Raw genomic sequence first — 21,240 nt, forward strand, 5'->3', positions numbered from 1 at the left:
CCAAAATATGAAAAGAATTCCGAGCACTTGTCTTTTCAAACTCATAAAAGTAAATGAAAAGAAGTCCACTCAGTATAATTTTAACCCTTTTCCAAATTGAGATGGACTAATTACAAAAAAGGAAAACCTTAGTCGAGCATGGCTAAGAGGTTCTCTTGGGTATTGTTTTCTAACTTTTCGAACCTAAGGGACTACCTACGAAAAGGGACATTTGGAGTTTTCTTTTTCACCTCTTTTCAAACTCTCTAAACATGAAAAAGATGTCAAGTTTTACCTTCATTGGACTCGTTAAAACATCAAACAACAATGGATTTGTCAAACATGACAAGGTTGAACCACTGCTTGTTAGGCTTCATTAAATATACTCGTAGAGATTCTTCCAAAGGATGAACTTACAGATCAAGCATATGTTATCCTCCTCAAGCTTGTTAAAAAATAAAGAGGTATTGACCAGTATGGTTATGGAAATTGGAAAAACAAGGGATTCCATTTTGCTAATGGCAGTGAGTCGCTCTTGAAAATGAGACTCTTCCACTTCATCTATGTGGTTGTTGGGGTAATCTGCTTGTCTTTTGGTTATCATACTACTTTCAAGGCCTCTATTTTGGGTGTAGGTCAATGCTGCCAACTCCATTCATTGTTGTTGCTGTGTACAAAGAGAATTAATTTTGTTAATCTCCACTAAAATACTCTTAAACCTTCATTTCATGTCCGCCTTTCCTGATCCAATTCCATGTTAGCATCATTCTGGTCATTATGTCTCAATCTTCATACCCGTTTCATGTTGTTGAAGGGGGATACATCAAGGCCCTCCTACGACGGGTCACTTCCTGTCAACATCAGCACATCATCCAGGAAGTTGACTTAGAAACACCTCTTGGTACCTTGGTGCTTGCATACATCAATGGAAAGTTTTCCCACTCAGCGACAGGTTTACATCAATGGCCTTCGACTAAAATATTCTATATGGTGTTCGACATAAACTCATTCATTCAGACCATATGGATTGTACTATAGTACCTTAAGAGGCATTGACATCTGTTAGCCTCCTGCTGCAGCAGGTATTCATCTTTCATGATCGACATTTTTACATGCCAAATATGTCGTACTATGCATACTACAATGCTCCATATTTGCTAACAGAAGCCAAAGAAGGATGCCATGAGAGTGTGCTAGCCTAAATGCCCCTGCTGTGTTCCAAATTTTGATGTGTTGATCCATTTTTGATGGGCTTTCCTCCCTGTCGATGTGATATCGCTATCGGGAGCCTCCCTGCCTCATATATCCATACATCCCGCATATAATCATTTCTATTGTTAATCCCCTTTTATCGTTTTATCGTTTAAAACCCAAGTTTTTTATAAAACTTAAGTTTTAACGTTGAAACCCGCATTTTTCCAATATATCGCATCGCTATCGCGCACATATATAAAGCCCCGCCTCCGCTTTCCACCGATAGCGATATTGCGATTAGATCGCAACCGTCCATCGCCCCCGCCCATCCAACGGTCTGCATCATTTTGGCGATCGCCCATTTCGGCGATCGCGCATATGTAAATCCCATGTCCACCCCGATGCCGAAACGTTGACTTAATCACCGCCGTCCATTTGGGCCCTCAGATCAACGGCCCGTTTTTTGATCGCATCGCCCCATATATTGCTCCGACTGGCCGGAGCCGAAATAATAATAAGGCACGGCATATATATTTTTCGGGTCCGTAAATGGCCCCTTGTACAGCGAAGAGGGAAGGCTCCGATATTCCGGAGCCGAAAAACAATAAAATGGAGCATAAAGATTTTGGGTCCGCAAAGTTTGGCACTGTGCGCTCCATATACCGGGCCCGAAAAGCTATATAATGCAGTGTTAAAGGGTTTCGGGTCTGATCACCCATTTCAATGATAAAACCGCCGATTTGGGTTCCGCCGATGGGCCGGACCCAAAATAAAATAAAAAGGGCCTCAAAGCAATTTCGGGTCCGTGGTATATCGCTCGTCAGAGGTTTATGTTGTTGGGACTGCCGATCGCCAAGTTAGCGCCAGCCGTCGGATCGGCCCGCGCCGGATCCAACGGCCAGAATTTAATGTTTGCTACAGTGTCCGCTAAAGTGCCCAAATTTCATGAATTTGCACAGTTTTGAAAGCATTTGTGTATTATAATAAAAAGGGCCAGTTTTAAGGTTTGTGTACAGCGCTCCCGCCCCCCACAACTGCAAAAGAACGATGCTTTCCTTGGCTATTTTGAAATCGCTTCAGGCCCATAATACATCCGAAATGCATGGTTTCTCCTCGGCGGTCTGCTGGCGCCCCTTTTTCAGTGTTTTTTACAACAATTTTATCAGTTTGAAGTTAGTTTTGGAATCGGCCAGCGCTGATAGCGTCCCAAAGGCCACGTAAGCATTTGCAACAGTTATTCTTGCATTAAATTGGCAGATAAAGGGGCGATTAGACAGTTAAAGAGTATCAGAGAGAGAAAGTGGCCCGATTCAGTGTCAAAGTGTATCAGAGGAAGCGGCAAAGAGTATCAGTTCAAAATATCAGCAGCCCAAAAGCAGCAGAACATTAAAGAGGCCCCCATCAAAGTCAATAAAGTAGCTCAGAGCCATCAAAGCCCGCTAGATCACAGTTATGAGCATTAAAGCCACTTTGCAGCAGTAGAATCGCTTGAGAGGTGCTGATAAAAGGATAAGGCCCAGATATTGCAGAAAGCAGTGTATGAAGACACATGAGAGCAGCACTTCAGTATTCAAGGTGCAGTTATGGCAAATTGGCTAACGCAGAGCTCAAAGGACCCATATTAACTCAGTTTTGGTGCTGCTGCCTCTAGCGCAGCTCATATAGATATTTTTAGCATTTATTTCAGCAGATTGTTAGGTTAAGACATTTATTTCATGAGATCTGTCTCAGATCTGTTGTTTGTAGATATTTTCTCTATTTAAACCTCCCTCTATATTGTGAAAAGGGTTGGTTGGTTGATTCATTCCAAGAGAGACTCGCACTGTATATCTGATATTTTCTATAATCAAAGACTGCTTACAAGCTTGGAGTATGGACTGTTTGCTGTGTTTAATGGTTGAAGAGTGACTGTGGAATTCTTGTGCTGTTACATGACTCAATAAGTGCTTCTTACCTCTGTTTTCCATTCATAAATGCTCATATCATCCATGTATTACCTTCTAAGTTGCAGAAAGAATGATTAGCTTAGAATTTGCTTGGCTGCACTCTATGCTAAGTTTCTGTGACTTCTTTATGTTTTCCTCTAAATTGGCTATCAAATATGAATTCCTTTTGGCTCATATCTCCCCTAATTCACCCATGTATGACAGTTATCTAGGGATTCTTAACTGCTCCTAGATAGAGTTCATTCACCTTCCCTCTGTTAAGCTGAATGAGAGATTCTTAATTGCCTCTCATCACTTAGCCTTCATTCCATCTTTATTTAGCTTGAATGTTGTTTTATGTGTAGCTATCTTGCTCCATATTCCTCTTGTGACCAAGAAAATGCACCAGCAGTCTTACTCCATGACTCCATGCCCAATGGTTTGAACTTATCACACTATGCATGCCTCTCTGCTTGAAAGCATCATCCTTCCCACCAAACTCAAACAAAACCCATGCATCATATCTAGCCTAAAATCATCCCTTAAACAAAGCTAAATCCTAAAGAGAGAGCCCTCTCTGACTGCTGGTAGGCTAGGACCTGCAGTCCAAAGATTGGTTTGTGGTTACCTCGGCCGTATTCCCTTAGGAGTCAAAGGGAACAACCTGAGTGTTAACATAATGGCGACTCCACTGGGGAACGAACCTAGAATCTCTGGTTTCGCAGACCAGAATCATTTGATTATTACTGTAAATCCCCATTTTTGATCTGTGACGGTGGACAGAAATCAGGCACTTCAAAGTTAATTCATCCACCTGGCGACTCCACATCATCCTCATAATAAAGACTCCGCTGGAGAAATGAACCTGAAAGAACTGTATGAGAAGATCAGGCTTTTGACCTGTATTATTATCCAAGAGATCATGTTCTTTCTCTTCCATGAAATTTTGCAATGTATATTGTATTTTAAAGATGATTTTAGGTCAGATTCTTATGAGTTTCCTTTGGAAAACGCTGTTGAAAAGCCTCCTTGCACATTAGAACAGCAGTCTTCAAATTCTGTTGAAGATCATCATACAGCCAAGGAGGAACCAAAAATCGAGCCGTTTCTTCCAGTCCCTGTATATACTCATATGTCTCGTAAAGTTCCTGAGAGATATAAGCCGCTCATTTTGCCTCCCGTGCTCAATCCTTTGCCCAAAAATCATCCTGAGTATCTCCCAAGATTTGATGGAGAGAATGGTGTTACTGCGCAAAAGCATATTCAGGCTTTTGAAGATTATCTTAATATATTTGAAGTGGAAGAGGAAGATGTTATTCTTAGGCTGTTTTCCCTTTCTTTGCAAAGCGAAGTTAGTACTTGGTTTAAAGCATTGCCTGAGGCCAGCATCTCTAATCTTCAGCAGTGTTGCAAGCTCTTCCTTGATAGATGGATGATCAAAGTTAGTTTCCTCATGCTCATTGAAGAATACAATCAGTTAGAAAGGCATCCAGATGAAACAGTTCAACAATTTTCTGACAGATTCAATCAAGTCTACCATTTTATGCCGCTGAACATAAGACCTCCCCCTAATTTAGCTCTATTGCATTATCCGAGAGCTTTTGATCCAGAAATAGAATTCCGTTTGAGAGAAAGATGCCCGTCCACCATGAAACAAATGCAGGACATGGCAATGGACGTGGAGGCAAATCTAAAGATGATGGAAAGACAGCGCAAGGCAGAGCAAGAAGAGAAGCTTCATAGTTTGTTAAAAGAAACAGAGGAAATGATGCAGAAGATCACGTTGAAAGTTGAATGTTTAGAGCACCAGAACGCATCTGTTTTGCAGAAGGAAAGTAGTGATATTCACGAAAAAACCTACCACAAATCAGATGACATATTCATAGAGCCATATGTGAAGGAGCAGTCTCCTGATATACAATGTGAATATAGTAGCTTTTCTTCTTTCAGTTGTTTGCCCAAATATGATCAATATGATGATGAATTTGCACCTCAAATCCAAGTCAGCCGTGTAGAGGAATCAGAGCCTATTCTGGGAGAAAGCAGAGTTCAGGTTCAGCAGCCTGAACCCAGTGATCAGCTTGCCCGTTCCAGCTATGAAGAGGAGGAGGAGAATGCAGAAAATTTTGATTTCAGCGAAGGGACTTTACTATTCTGTTTTGAGTCTTTTCAATTTATCAGGGATAATTATCATGCTGTGTATAAGCAAGTACTAGCAAGTGTTGATATTGATCGTCTGGAGGATAATCAAATCATTGTTCAAAATGTATTTCCTCTAATTTTGCAGCCCCAAAGAGCCAACGAATATTAGATTGAGGAAGACCCGGCAGCAGCACCTGAGGAAATAAATCGATTCCCTTTCCTGCCGCTTTGCTTTTAGCCATCTCAGATATTTGAAGAAGAAGAAGAATAGCAAGCGCAGATCAGTCAAGTCCCATTCCAGCCTGTTTATAATGATTTGCAAGTTTCGCCCCAAGTTTTGTGCAATCCATTAGATGGCGGGCTGAATGATGAAATAGATCAGTGCTCTTCTCCATTGGCAGGCTGCAAAGCTCAATATCAAGTTGTTGATAGTCTCTCAAGTCCAAGGCATGATAGCGATCCAGAATTTTTGTACAGTTGTATGATTCAGCGCAGCAGTAATGTATATATGCTGCAGGACAGTTTTGTACAGTTTCTTGACACAACAAAGGAGGTCAGCAGTTCGCTGATCTTCTCAATGGTTGACAAAGCTATATCCGATTTCAAGATCTCCGTTTCAAGCATCAGCAAACTCAAGCAGCAAAGCTCATTCATGTTTTTAATGCTTAAGTGGCTGCATTGGCTGTTTCATTTCACCTAACAGCAAAGAAAGTGTTGATTAGAGTAGGTAGGTAGGATTTCAGTTTTCCTGTTTGGATAGTAGCTTGCTGCAGTTGAAGCCCGAAGTGAAGGCCCTAAGCTCCTCAAGTATGCTGTCATGTTCATAAATAAAATAGCCAGCAAAGAGAATTTTGCAAAATACAGCAACAATTGAAGATCAAGGCAGTCTGACCTGCTGTTCTTGGCTTTTCACAAGGAAAAGCCATCCCCAAGTGGAGCCACTGTTAGCCTCCTGCTGCAGCAGGTATTCATCTTTCATGATCGACATTTTTACATGCCAAATATGTCGTACTATGCATACTACAATGCTCCATATTTGCTAACAGAAGCCAAAGAAGGATGCCATGAGAGTGTGCTAGCCTAAATGCCCCTGCTATGTTCCAAATTTTGATGTGTTGATCCATTTTTTATGGGCTTTCATCCCTGCCGATGTGATATCGCTATCGGGAGCCTCCCTGCCTCATATATCCATATATCCCGCATATAATCATTTCTATCGTTAATCCCCTTTTATCGTTTTATCGTTCAAAACCCAAGTTTTTTATAAAACGTAAGTTTTAACGTTAAACCCACATTTTTCCAATATATCGCATCGCTATCGCGCACATATATAAAGCCCCGCCTCCGCTTTCCACCGATAGCGATATTGCGATTAGATCGCAACCGTCCATCGCCCCCGCCCATCCAATGGTCTGCATCATTTTGGCGATCGCCCATTTCGGCGATCGCGCATATGTAAATCCCATGTCCGCCCCGATGCCGAAACGCCAACTTAATCACCACCGTCCATTTGGGCCCTCAGATCAACGGCCCGTTTTTTGATCGCATCGCCCCATATATTGCTTCGACTGGCCGGAGCTGAAATAATAATAAGGCACGACATATATATTTTTTGGGTCCGTAAATGGCCCCTTGTACAGCGAAGAGGGAAGGTTCCGATATGCCAGAGCCGAAAAACAATAAAATGGAGCATAAGATTTCGGGTCCACAAAGTTTGGCACTGTGCGCTCCATATACCGGGCCCGAAAAGCTATAGAATGCAGTGTTAAAGGGTTTTGGGTCCGATCACCCGTTTCAATGATAAAACCGCCGATTTGGGTTCCGCCGATGGGCTAGACCCGAAATAAAATAAAAATGGCCTCAAAGCAATTTCGGGTCCGTGGTATATCGCTCGTCAAAGGTTTATGTTGTTGGGACCGCCGATCGCCGAGTTAGCGCCAGCCGTCGGATCGGCTCACGCCGGATCCAATGGCCAGAATTTAATGTTTGCTACAGTGTCCGCTAAAGCGCCCAAATTTCATGAATTTGCACAGTTTTGAAAGCATTTGTGTATTATAATAAAAAGGGCCATTTTTAAGGTTTGTGTACAGCGCTCCCGCCCGCCACAACTACAAAGGAACGATGCTTTCCTTGGCTATTTTGAAATCGCTTCAGGCCCATAATACATCCAAATGCATGGTTCCTCCTCGGCGGTCTGCTGGCGCCCCTTTTTCAGCGTTTTTTACAGCAATTTTATCAATTTGAAGTCAGTTTTGGAATCGGCCAGCGCTGATAGTGTCCCAAAGGCCACAGAAGCATTTGCAGCAGTTATTCTTGCATTAAATTGGCAGATAAAGGGGCGATTAGACAGTTAAAGAGTATCAGAGAGAGAAAGTGGCCCGATTCAGTGTCAAAGTGTATCAGAGGAAGCTGCAAAGAGTATTAGTTCAAAATATCAGCAGCCCAAAAGCAGCAGAACATTAAAGAGGCCCCCATCAAAGTCAATAAAGCAGCTCAGAGCCATCAAAGCCCGCCAGATCACAGTTATGAGCATTAAAGCCACTTTGCAGCAATAGAACCGCTTGAGAGGTGCTGATAAAAGGATAAGGCCCAGATATTGCAGAAAGCAGTGTATGAAGACACATGAGAGCAGCGCTTCAGTATTCAAGGCGCAGTTATGGAAAATTGGCCAGCACAGAGCTCAAAGGACTCATATTAACTCAGTTTTGGTGCTGTTGCCTCCAGCGCAGCTCATATAGATATTTTTAGCATTTATTTCAGCAGATTGTTAGGTTAAGACATTTATTTCATGAGATCTGTCTCAGATCTATTGTTTGTAGATATTTTCTCTATTTAAACCTCCCTCTGTATTGTGAAAAGGGTTGTTTGGTTGATTCACTCCAAGAGAGACTCGCACTGTATATCTGATATTTTCTATAATCAAAGACTGCTTACAAGCTTGGAGTATGGACTGTTTGATGTGTTTAATGGTTGAAGAGTGACTGTGGAATTCTTGTGCTGTTACATGACTCAATAAGTGCTTCTTACCTCTGTTTTCCATTCATAAATGCTCATATCATCCATGTATTACCTTCTAAGTTGCAGAAAGATTAGCTTAGAATTTGCTTGGCTGCACTCTATGCTCAGTTTCTGTGACTTCTTTATGTTTTCCTCTGAATTGGCTATGAAATATGAATTCCTTTTGGCTCATATCTCCCCTAATTCACCCATGTATGACAGTTATCTAGGGATTCTTAACTGCTCCTAGATAGAGTTCATTCGCCTTCCCTATGTTAAGTTGAATGAGAGATTCTTAATTGCCTCTCATCACTTAGCCTTCATTCCATCTTTATTTAGCTTGAATGTTGTTTTATGTGTAGCTATCTTGCTCCATATTCCTCTTGGGACCAAGAAAACGCACCAGCAGTCTTACTCCATGACTCCATGCCAAATGGTTTGAACTTATCACACTATCCATGCCTCTCTGCTTGAAAGCATCATCCTTCCCACCAAACTCAAACAAACCCATGCATCATATCTAGCCTAAAATCATCCCTTAAACAAAGCTAAATCCTAAAGAGAGAGCCCTCTTTGACTGCTGGTAGGCTAAGACCTGCAGTCCAAAGATTGGTTTGTGGTTACCTCGGCCGTATTCCCTTAGGAGTCAAAGGGAACAACCTAAGTGTTAACAACATCATCAATGGTTTCTCTCGTATATTTTAATGGCTTACATCATCAAACAGTAATCAGATGTTGTCTACCATGTTCAACTCCATATCATTGATTCACATGGTTAGACTCATATATTGGTTGGTCGTGTGAATGAGATAGAAGACCCCAAATCTAGTCTTCACCATCTGGGCTGCTATTTTAGGAATTATACAATATGACAATGTATGATGGACATGATCATATAGACAATCATCTAATCATGGGTCCACTAGCTGCATTTGTGGACGCATCTTTTTATCATTGTACATGTTATGTTAGCCTATGCACTGAGTATGGGTATGCCTACCTCACAAAACAAAGATGACATGTTGTAAATGTATTGAAACATATGAAGGTTGTTGGTTGTCCTTGACCCCTACTTGTCAAAAGGTAAAACACTTTAGTCACCAGTCATCATATCTGACTTTGTGCTTTAGAGGGAATTATATTATAGGCAATCTTGTCACATCCGATTAGTGAGCCTCCTAATGGGATCAATCAACATCCATTCCCCCTTTTCACCATCTTACACAAAGCCCTATGCATGCACCTTTCATTTCCCAGAGTTTGAGCCCTAAATTGCTTCATTTGACCCACTGGGGATTCACTCAGTGAACCTATGACATATCACATGCGTTTGTGGCATATTAAACAATACCCTTAATTTGACTACATATTGGAAAATCCCTCTAAAAATCACATTATTTAAAAAACCACTACTTTCACTAGATATTGTAGGTATTCATTTTTTTAGTAGCATTTTTTATACCCCTTTATATTTTTTCAATAGATTTAAGCTCCATTTTTTATAATTGCCAATATGAAAACCCCTTACCCCTATATATTCCCCGATATATTATGTCAATTTTTTCTTCAATATATATCCCCCAATATGAACCCACGTGGTATGATATTTCTTCCCCAGTGAAGCACCCGTGATTTGACCCAGTTTAAGGACCAATGCTTCCTGTAAACCTACTAGGGTATGTGTTGAGTCCCAAACTTGCATCTTTCCTATACACCTTTCTAGATTTTTTTCCATTTACCTGAACCTCTTCAGTCATCAACATCATTGCATATCAATCATAAAAGGGCATTTCAAATGGTTTTTAACTATGTTTTGTGTCTGCTGTTTGAAATTAGATTTTTGCTCAGTGAGCTGTGGAATCTTGTCATTTTCTGCAGCTGCTCCAAGTTTCTGCAGTCGTTTTGTTAAAGTCTATATTGCAGGTGTCTTCAGGTGAATCGAGCCACATGGGCAAGTTTGAAACGACGTGAACATGGACTGAGTCCTATTGGCTCAGTCGAAATCATCAAAAGAGGCCATGGTCAACAATGGCCAAGCGGTGGTCAACGGAAGAGTTTCATGGTAATAGGACTCTATCTAGACACATAAAAGATCTTCATGGTCGTTTCTAAGATTCTGGAGGCACGCTGACACCTGTAGGCTGCCCACGATTTAAATCCAACAAGCCGCTTTCATTAGATTGCACCATCTCGGCTCCCATAATGCTAGATCTGTGGACAATGTCATTCACATGTCCTCTGTCAGCGCAGTCTTTAGGAAAAATAGTTATGTAGTATTTGCTATAAATAACGCATTCTGATACGCATAATAGTTAGTTTTTGGAAGTGTAATTTTGCTGTAAAGGAAGCCACTGTGCCGTGACATTATTTCTTTGTTATGACTGCGTTTTGAATACATGAGAAGACTCTGTTCATAAGAATAATTCGTGGTTGAAAGCTATTACACTAGGTTGTGCAGAGGGCCCCTGCACATGCCAAGGTTTTGTGTATTGCTGTATATTTTCATGCTTTATTTCCTTACAATTATTATGCCATAGTCATTCATGTGTATATATTGCATTTCTTATGGTATTAACGTTTGGTTTCTGTTCATAATTTTTATGCTTTATACTGTTGTTAACTGATCAGTGTCTTTGTTCCAGATTACAGTTGGCAGCCCGAGCATTTGCACATAGTTTTTTATAAGGACTAACGACATGGAAACAGTCTTATCTCTCAGCTGATTTATTTTTCTTAGATTTAATTCCAACACTGTTTTGTTTACTTCAGTTTTGTTCACTTCAGTTTTGTTCATTGGCTTTATTAGTTAGTTAGTTATTGAATTGCTCATGTCATTTTCAGTTGCCTCAGAAAGCCATAGCGAGTCTAATGGTGAGGGATTGAAGTATGAGTGTGTAGTTTGATATTAGTTTATTTTCCTGCAAATTAGATATCAGATTGCTCAAGTTGTTTATGATTACCTCCGAAAGCCATAGCGAGACTAATGGCAAGGGGTCAGAGTATGAATTGATGTAATTTGATGTTAGCTTTACTTTGCTTGCAATTTTTGGATTTCTTTGAGTACAGTTTCTTTTTAGACAGCAGCAAGAATAATGGCTCCACGATCAATAGTTCACTGTTTGTTTGATTAGAATAGTGGCATATTTTCATTTTCTTTTGGGAATTAATTTCATCATTGCATGTTTTAAAATCTTTTTGAAAGTTTGAAGTTTTGGAAATCACTATAAAGGACATCATTGCCTTGAACACTTATATCCATACTTGTCTTTTAGAATTTCCATTTCACATTAGGGAATCAACAAAGATAAAAGCTCCCAAAACATAAAATGATAAAACGATAAAAGTAAGAGATAGGTTATCTTGCACATATAGTGCACCGCACTTCGTCAACTTACGAATCCCAGATTGACAATTAAATGCAACAATTTAGAGCACTCTAAATTGACCAAACATTTTGGTGCCATTGCCGGGGAAGTGTAACTAGGTAGCCAATTTCTTAAAAAAAAGAAATAAGAGAAGGGAAAATTGATAACTTCTTGAAGTATGCTCTCCTCTTACACCTAGTGTGATCTGGAGGATCAGAAAAGAGAGTTGTTAGTTTAATGATTTCTTGAGTATGCTCTCTTCTTGCACCTAGAGTGATCTAGAAGATCAGAAAGAGAACTATTAGCCCGACTTGAAAGAAAAATAGAAAAATTTAAAAAAAAATGACATGCATAGAGCAAGAGATTCTAGGGGAAGGTTTATAACTAGAGCTAAGAGTTCAATTTTCACAACTCCAACTTCTTCAAGGCATAGACAAGATACACCTCCATCTACTCCCAGCCTTAGGATTCCTATAATTCAAGAGGCAGCAGTTGAATTAGAAGACTCTCCCACACTATCTACTGAATCTGATCTAGGAAAAGAATCTTTCTTCATTTTTACAGGGGTACGTATTGCAATCAAGGAATTAAAATCACCTGAAGAAGAGAAGGAAGAAACTTTCTCTCATCCACCCTTGATAGAAGAACCAGAGGACTCTGAAGAAACTATCATGACAGAGGAAGTGGTAGATGGATTCAGAGGTAGAGGTAGAGGAAGAGGAAGAGGAAATAATGGAGGCAACAATGGAGGAGGCAGAGGTAATAATGGAACAAAAGGAGATAATTCATTTGGATTCACTATAGTTGATGAGGAAACTCATACAACCATGAAAAAAATTTCACCATCTTTCCTCCAAAACTTTTATGGGTTGCGAAGTGAGGAACCTGAAACATTTCTATTTGAGTTTGAAGTCGTGTGCCGAACTTATGACTATATGGAAGACTCTCAAAAACTCAAATTGTTTCCTTCAACATTGAAGGGAGCTGCTTTGAAATGGTTCATGGGATTACTCACTCAATCTATTAGGACTTGGGATGATATGAAACAAACATTTTTGGATAGATACCTGGACTATTGCATGCCCATCAATCACAAGGATGAGGTATTCAAAATGGTACAAAAAGAAGATGAAAACTTGGAGGATTTACTTGAAAGATTTCAATACAACTTAAAGAGAGCAAAAATGAGTAACTTAGATGAGGAGACCTTGAAAGCACTTCTATTAAAATCCATTAGAGATGAATGGATAGATATTTTAAACATGATGGGGAAGGGAGATATTTCTCAACTTCCACTTCGTGACATAGCAGAACTATGTGTCCATCTCTCGAGAGGAAAATCTAAAACAGGAAAAGGGCCTAGAGATCCTTCTCTTATTAGGGCAAACAAATCTGCAACTGGATCGGTAAGTAGGGCTGAGATTGGCAATATTCTTGATGAGTTTAAAACTGATATTTTAGGGAGCCTTAGTGAGCAACTAGACACACTTAAAATACAAAACAAGCATAAAGCAGAAGCCGAAGCTTTTGCCATCTTTTGTCCAAAATGTAGGAAGAAAAATGCTCTAAGGGAATGCCCCTTGGATGAAAAAGTTGTAGAAACATTCATAATTTTCTCAGAAAATCATGAGACCAAGGATTGTCCTTCAATTCCTAGACTCAAAGCTGTTTTTCAAGAGGATCAAAACTCAGTAGAATCTCTCTGTTTTGTTTCAAGAAGACCTTGGCAGGGGCAACAAAATCAAAGGTTTAACAACCCTATGAACTTTCAACCCTCGCCAAATTATAATTCTTGGCAACAACCTTGGCCCCAACCTCCAAATCCATACCAATCATGGGCGCAAGGAATGCAAAATCCTTATGGGAGATTTTCTCAATTTTATCAATATCCTCCATCTTTTCAAAATCAACAAACTCTCCAGCTTCCAAATCAAAATCCACAACTTTCATTACCATTTCCACAACAACAACGACCCCAACCAAAATCCAAATCCTCAACTTATGCTTCCATTCCAACAAAAGACAAATCAACTCCCAGCTCAGCCATTACCAAATCCTAACAATAAGAATCCTCAGAATACTTACATGATAGAAGGACAACAATTTCCTACCTATATGATTGTTCCTCTCAACGATGTACAACTCAGGTCTGGTAGAGTTCTAGAAAAACCTTCTATAGATGTTCAAAAGCAAAGTACTTCTGAGGAAGATTCTCTTCAAGTCAATAAAGGTTTTGAAGCATCTCTCCAAAACCCAAACACTCAAAAAGAAAAAGAAAAAGAGTTAACCCCCACAACTCCTATAGTTGAGCAACTTGCATCTTCATCCACACCTCCTTTCCCTGAAAGATTACAAATTGATAGAAGGGTGGAAAAACAAATCTTGTTCCTGACTATGATTTCCTAGATGAATTAAAGAATGTTTGTATCAAGATTCCCTTACTACAAGCCATTAGAGAGATTCCTATTCTAGCAAAAATAATAAAGGAGTTGAGTCTCAGAAGACCAGGAAGAAAACCAAGAGACACAAGAAGAATCTATCTGGTAGGAAAATTTGCAGATATCATGATGGGAAAAATTACCATGCAGAAGTATGTAGATCCTGGTAGTCCAATTGTCAAGACACATATAAATGGGGTAGAAATTCCAAACACTTTGATTGACTTAGGGGCTGCAATCAAAATTATGAGTAGACAGACTATGGAACAACTTAAACTTCCTAATCTTCTTTTTACACCTACTTTACTGCAGCTTGCAGATAGATCAATAATCAAACCAGATGGTGTATTAGAAGATATTTCAGTCTCCTTAGATTCTTGGGAATATCCAGTAGATTTCATGATTTTGACTCCCAAGAGTAATCTAGGAGCGCATCCACTTATCTTAGGGTGACCTTGGCTAGCCACAGCTAATGCTTTCATTAGTTGTAGATCTGGGGACATGTATATTTCTGATGGTAGTTCGACAAAGAAATTCAATTTCTATCCCCCAGCAAAAGCAATTATAGAAGTAGGAGATAATGAATGGGTCTATGATGAGGACACTATACAACCCGTCTTTACCATTTTTGAGATCAGTGAGGATAGTCAAATTCTAAACACATTAGAAAATTTTGAGACATCTTCAGAATATGACCCCACACAATTTCAGTTGGATTCTAACAATGAATATTTATCATCAAGACAAATGTCTCTTTACTCTATGGAAGAATTCGGTAGTTCTACCATTGAGATTTTTCCAGGGAAAACTTTGAATATTAACAAAAATTTGGAAAAATCACAATAGGAAAAACTGACCAAAATCTTGCAAAGACATTCTACTGCATTTGCATGGGAGTATACTAATATGAAAGGTATTGAAGACTTGCATCCATCATATCTATATTGAGGAAAATAGTAGATCAATCAGACAACCTCAGAGAAGGATGAATCCAAACCTTAGGGAGATAGTGAAAGAAGAGCTCCAAAAACTACTAAATGTAAACTTCATTTATCCAATTTCAAATAGCCGATGGGTTTCTCCTTTGGTTATAGTACCTAAAAAGAATGGTAAATGGAGGGTATGCATTGATTATAGGGAATTGAACAAAGCAACTTTGAAAGATCACTTTCCTTTGCCCTTTATCGATCAGGTAGTAGATACATTAACAGGCAAAAAGTACTTTTCATTTTTGGATGGTTTTAGTGGCTATAATCAAATTCAGGTAGCACCTGAAGATCAAGATAAGACCACATTTACTTGTCCATGGGGGACTTTTGCTTAACGAGTGCTTCCTTTTGGGTTATGTAATGCACCCACAACATTCCGAAGAGCAGTACTAGGAATTTTTTCTGATCTAATCCATGATTGTGTAGAAGTTTATATGGATGATTTTACAGTTTATGGTGACTCATTTGAAGAAGCATTAGAAAGTTTGGAAAAAGTACTTATAAGATGTAAATAAACGAACCTTTAATTAAGCCATGAAAAATGCTTTATGATGTTTACTGAAGGTATTGTTTTGGGACATCACATTTCAGGGGATGGGATTAAAGTTGATAGATCAAAAGTTGAAGTCATCTCCAAGTTGCCTATTCCAAATTGTCAAAAAGATGTTAGAAGTTTTCTGGGATTTACTGGGTACTATAGAAGATTTATAGAGAACTTCACTAAAATAGCCTCTCCACTCTTCAAATTGCTTACAAAAGACCGTGAATTCAATTGGGATCCTGGTTGTCAATCAGCATTTGAAACTTTGAAAACAAGAATATCTGAAGCACCCATCTTGAGAGGACCAAATTGGAAACTTCCTTTCCATATTTCTACAGATGCTTTAGATACAGCTCTAGGGGCCGTGTTGGGTCAAAAGGATTTAATTCCTTATGCCATTTACTATACCAGTAAGAATTTAACTCCCACTGAGTTGAACTATACTGTGACTGAAAAAGAGTTCTTAGTCGTTGTTCATGCAATCGATAAGTTTAGACATTATATAACAGGCTATGAAACTTTTATCCATACTGATCATTCTGCGATTAGATATCTAATGAACAAACCTGTTACTAACGGCAGAGTTACAAGATGGCTCTTACTTTTATAGGAATTCAATATTACTGTGTTGGATAGACCAGGGAAACAAAATACAGTAGTTGATTTCTTGTCTAGAATTCAGAATACTAAAGAAGATTCTCCTGTAGAGGACAAGTTTCCTGGTGAATACTTATTTGCAGTAACTACTAAGACTCCTTGGTATGTAGATATAGCTAACTATTTGGTTACAGGGAAACTGCCTCCACATTTATTTCCTAGTTAAAAAAGTAAGATTATTCAGGAGAGTTCAAAATATTCATGGATTTCTAACGAATTGTTTAAAATAGGGCCAAATCTTGTGATCAGAAGATGTGTTAGGGAAGATGAAATGCCTGATATTCTCAAAGCATGTCATGATGAACCATGCGGCAGACACTTTGCAGACAAAAGGACAACCTATAAAATCCTCTCTTTAGGATATCATTAATCGTCCCTCTTCAAAGATGCAAAACAATGTGTCAAAAGGTGTGATAGCTGCCAAAGAGTAGGGAAACCTACCCTTTCAAATGAAATACCATTACAACCACAGGTACTCATCGAATCCTTTGAAAATTGGGCTTCAAATTTCATTGGACCTATCAATCCACCGTCTAAGCAAAAGAAGTATATATTGGTTTGTACTGATTATGTTACTAAATGGGTGGAAGCCAAAGCATTAGTGTCTGCTACTAAAAATTCAGTTGTTAATTTTCTTTATGAGGATATTTTTACTCGCTTTGTTGTTCCAAGAGAAATTGTGACAGATCAGGGAAGTCAATTCACATCCAACATGGTGGAGAAGCTGATGGAAGAATACAAAATCAAGCATAGAAGATCTACTCCTTACCATTCGCAAGCAAATTGTCAAGTGGAGTCTACAAAAAAAGTTCTTGAAAGCATCATCACCAAAACTGTTCATCTGCACAAAAGAGATTGGGCAGAAAGGCTTCCTGAAGCCTTGTGGGCCTACAGAACTACATGGAGAAATACAACAGGACATTCTCCCAATGAACTTGTTTATGGGAAAGAAGTCCTGTTCCCCATTGAGTTCCAAGTCAAAACTTTCAAGATGGCAGTTCAGTTGGGGATGGATCTATCAGAAGCCCAAAAGCACAGAATGGAGCAGTTGAAAGAGCTAGATGAGATCAGACAAGAGGCAATTCTAAGAACTGATCTAGTTCAATATCAGAGAGCTAAATGGCATGACAAATACATCAAAGAGAAGAAGTTTCAAGAAGGAGATTGGACATTGTTATTTGATTCCAAGTTTAAAGACTTCAAAGGTAAATTTCAAACTCATTGGCTTGGGCCATATGAGATTGACAAAGTCTTTAGCAATGGAGTAGTAAGAATCAAGACCATTGATGAATCTCAAACTCCTCTTATTGTGAATGGCCACAGATTAAAGATCTATCATAAGCCACTCTCAAAAGAGGAATTTGTCAAAATGTTTCAAGATAATTCTGCAATAAGGCTGGTGAAGAAGAATTCTTCTTCTCCACCAGCCTAGCCTTTGTTCTTTTCAGTTTCTAAAAGAAAAAATTGTATAAGCCTGAAAACCAATCACTGATTGGCAATCTTATACAGAAAATATAAGGTGAAAATCAGGAACACCTGACACTCTATATTTTCCAAAAAAAAAAAATTCTCTCATTTCACAAGTTTTATGACAACCCACTCCATTTCATTCCACTACATTCCACTTCATTTCATTTCATTTCACTCCATTTCATCCATTTCATTTCAAATCACCAATAAAAATTTTCTTTCATGACCATTGTTATTCAGTCAGTTATCATCTATCCATCTACATTCACCCAAATAATTGTTGTGTCAGTTTTCGCAGCTGACACCAGTTTCTGTAGCCACCACTCTGTTTTTTTTTTTTTTCCAAAAATCCACAGTGAGATGTTAGTTCAACAATCATAAAATCAAATGCAGGTATATTATGAAGACAGAAGGCATTCAAAAGCATCAACAAGGAGCAACTGATTGAAGACTAATGAAAAAATGGCAATAATTCCAAGGTATGAGTAGAAATTTATTTCAAATGGCATTTAAGCACATTTTTACATAGTTATAAACCATAGCTCCATTATATGCAATGATTGCGATGATCACTCCATAATCGTCCCACGATATCTATACGATTCCCTCACAATCCTTGCATTCATTTTTAAACGGTCTCATAATCAAGCCTCCGGTCTTCACTCGTGTTCGGCTATAACTTGATACTCCACCTGTAATTTTGGAGCGTGGTTGATTTGACTATGGCTTCTCTCAGCCGCACAAAATCCGCAGCCGTTTCATAAACGTGCTTGCGTCTACTCTACAACCCCCTGATTTTAAATACCGCCAGATCCATTTCACTCACCCTACTGTTCTATTGACCTCACGGATGCATTTCCACCATGCTCACATACGTTTTCACCCCATTCTGTTCTCTGTTCCGTTTCATTCCGCGTACCTATTCTTTGATATTCCCTCACAGTCACTGGTCTCCTTCGTAAACCCTACTCATTCTCGTTAATTCAACCGTTTTAGCTCCGCTAAACCCTCCTCAGGCAGACGAGTTTTAAAGAAAGAAGGAAGGATGGGTCTGTTATTGAGGGCAGAACCGGAAGGGCCCAAATTTTTGGAAGGCTACCCGCAAGTGAAGGACATGCTGAAGAAGGCCCGGTGGTTAAGTTTTATCCAGAAATTTAAAGGCTACCATAAGGAGGTCACAAAGGCTTTTGCAAGGTCTTTTGATGGACAGGAGGTAGAAATCGGGGACATCAAATTTGCAGTCACCGAAGTGTCCACAATAGCTGCCACAGAACTGCCGAAGGGAGGTGAACACTGGTTTAAAAATAAGAGCTTTGATGAGAAAGTTGGGAGGGTCATCCTACGTAACCCAGGTATGGATGTCACCATTTTCAAAAAGGGAATTCTTGTTCATGCTATAAAAGAAGAGTGGGCTAGTTTACTGTTGGTTATTCAAAAGTTTATCACCTGTGAGGGACGTTTTGGATCAGCATACATGTATCATACCCGACTGTTGATGAATTTCCTAGACAACCAGACCCTCAATCTGCCATACTTTTTAGTAAACAGTTTGACAAATATGTTTGTAACCGTCCAAAAGCATTTGGGGGATGTAGAACCACATTTGTATCACCATGGTCTCATGAAAATCTTGATAGAAAAACAATTAAAGGAGAAAAAGGACACCTGGGAGCAGTTTTTAATTAGAAATTTCTTTGAAGAACCCCAAGAAATCCCTGAGGGCAGTACATCAAAAAGAAATAGAAGAAAGAGAATAGGTGATAAAACTCAAAGCACTCCTACTAACACAGTTGAAGGAACTAGTAGAAAAGAAAGACTGTCTAAAAGGAAGAGGGAAAAGACTAAGGGAAAAAAGCCAGCAAAATCAAAAGAGAAAAGAAGCATCGAGGCTATGAATCAAACCCCTTCCTCAGAAGAATACCATCAAGTATTGTTTGAGAGACTAGTTCACCTTCAAGAACAATGAGCTATAGCCAGGAAGAGAGAAAAAGAAAGACATAGTATTGAGGTAGAGGACACTAGTTCACAGCAGTTAAAAAGAAGCACCAGGCTTAAAGGAAAGTGGAGGAAGGCACAAACAAAAGAACCCCATTTTATTGATTTGGGAGAAGGAACACCTGAACAAACTCCAGCTGTCCGTAGTCCACCTCATTCTCACCCAAACATTGAAACTAGTCCTCAAGATGTTAACATAAGTCCTTCTCGGCCAGAATATGAGATTAGTCCTTCTCAACAAGACTTTGAGGATAGCCCAAGGAAAATGACACCCGGAATAGATCCAAAGCAGCAAGAGGTGTATGATTACATAGAATCCTTAGAAAGAACAGCCACAGGCCCCAACACTTCATCCACTCAGCCTCACACAACACAAGAAGCTTTAGTCCAATCGTTGAAACAAGAAGTCTTTGAGTTGGAGGTTTTAAATAGACATATTAAAAATGAAAATGAAGCATTAAAGGAGCAAAGCAGATTGGACAAGATAATCCATGACAACACTATGTTACATCTGGAACTGTGGCACAAAAAGAATAGGAAATTGAAGAAGAAATACAAGAAGATAAGCAGAGCACTGATTAATCTCAAATTCAGATGCTTGATGAAGAAACCCAGGATGTTGGCAGCACCTAGAAAGAAGAGAAGAGGACTTGATGTACTGGCAGAGGTATCAGAGCATATGAATTGAAGGAGGGTGATCAAAATTTTGGTTGCATGGGGACATGCAACACCTTCACAGTGGGGGTATGTTGAGTCCCAAACTTGCATCTTTCCTATAATCCTTTCTAGACTTTTTCCATTTACCTGGACCTCTTCAGTCATCAACATCATTGCATATCAATCATAAAAGGGCATCTCAAATGGTTTTTAACTATGTTTTGTATCTGTTGTTTGAAATTAGATTTTTGCTTAATGAGCTGCGGAATCTTGTCACTTTCCGCAGCTGCTCCAAGTTTCCGCAGCCATTTTGTTAAAGTCTATATTGCAGGTGTCTTCAGGCGAATCGAGCCACATGGGCAAGTTTGAAATAACGTGGACATGGACTGATTCCTATTGGCTCAGTCGAAATCATCAGAAGAGGCCATGGTCAATGGTGGCCAAGTGGTGGTCAACGGAAGAGTTTCATGGTAATAGGACTCTGTTCCAGACACCTAAAAGATCTTTGTGGCCGTTTCTAAGATTCTGGAGGCACGCTGACACCTGTAGACTACCCACGATGTAAATCCAACAAGCCGCTTTCATTAGATTGCACCATCTCAACTGCCATAATGCTAGATCCGTGGACAATGTCGTTCACGTGTCCTCTGTCAGCGCAGTCTTTAGGAAAAATAGTTATGTAGTATTTGCTATAAATAACACATTCTGATACGCATAATAGTTAGTTTTTGGAAGTGTAATTTTGCTGTAAAGGAAGCCACTGTGCCGTGACATTATTTCTTTGTTATGACTACATTTTGAATACATGAGAAGGCTCTGTTCATAAGCATAATTCATGGTTGAAAGCTATTGCCCGAGGTTGTGCAAAGAGCCCCTGCACATGCCAAGGTT

The sequence above is a fragment of the Pinus tabuliformis genome, chromosome 6 (genome assembly GCF_031772625.1).
Source record: "Pinus tabuliformis cultivar Carrire ecotype Pingquan chromosome 6, CPIR1, whole genome shotgun sequence".
NCBI classification, from domain to species: Eukaryota; Viridiplantae; Streptophyta; class Pinopsida; order Pinales; family Pinaceae; genus Pinus; species Pinus tabuliformis.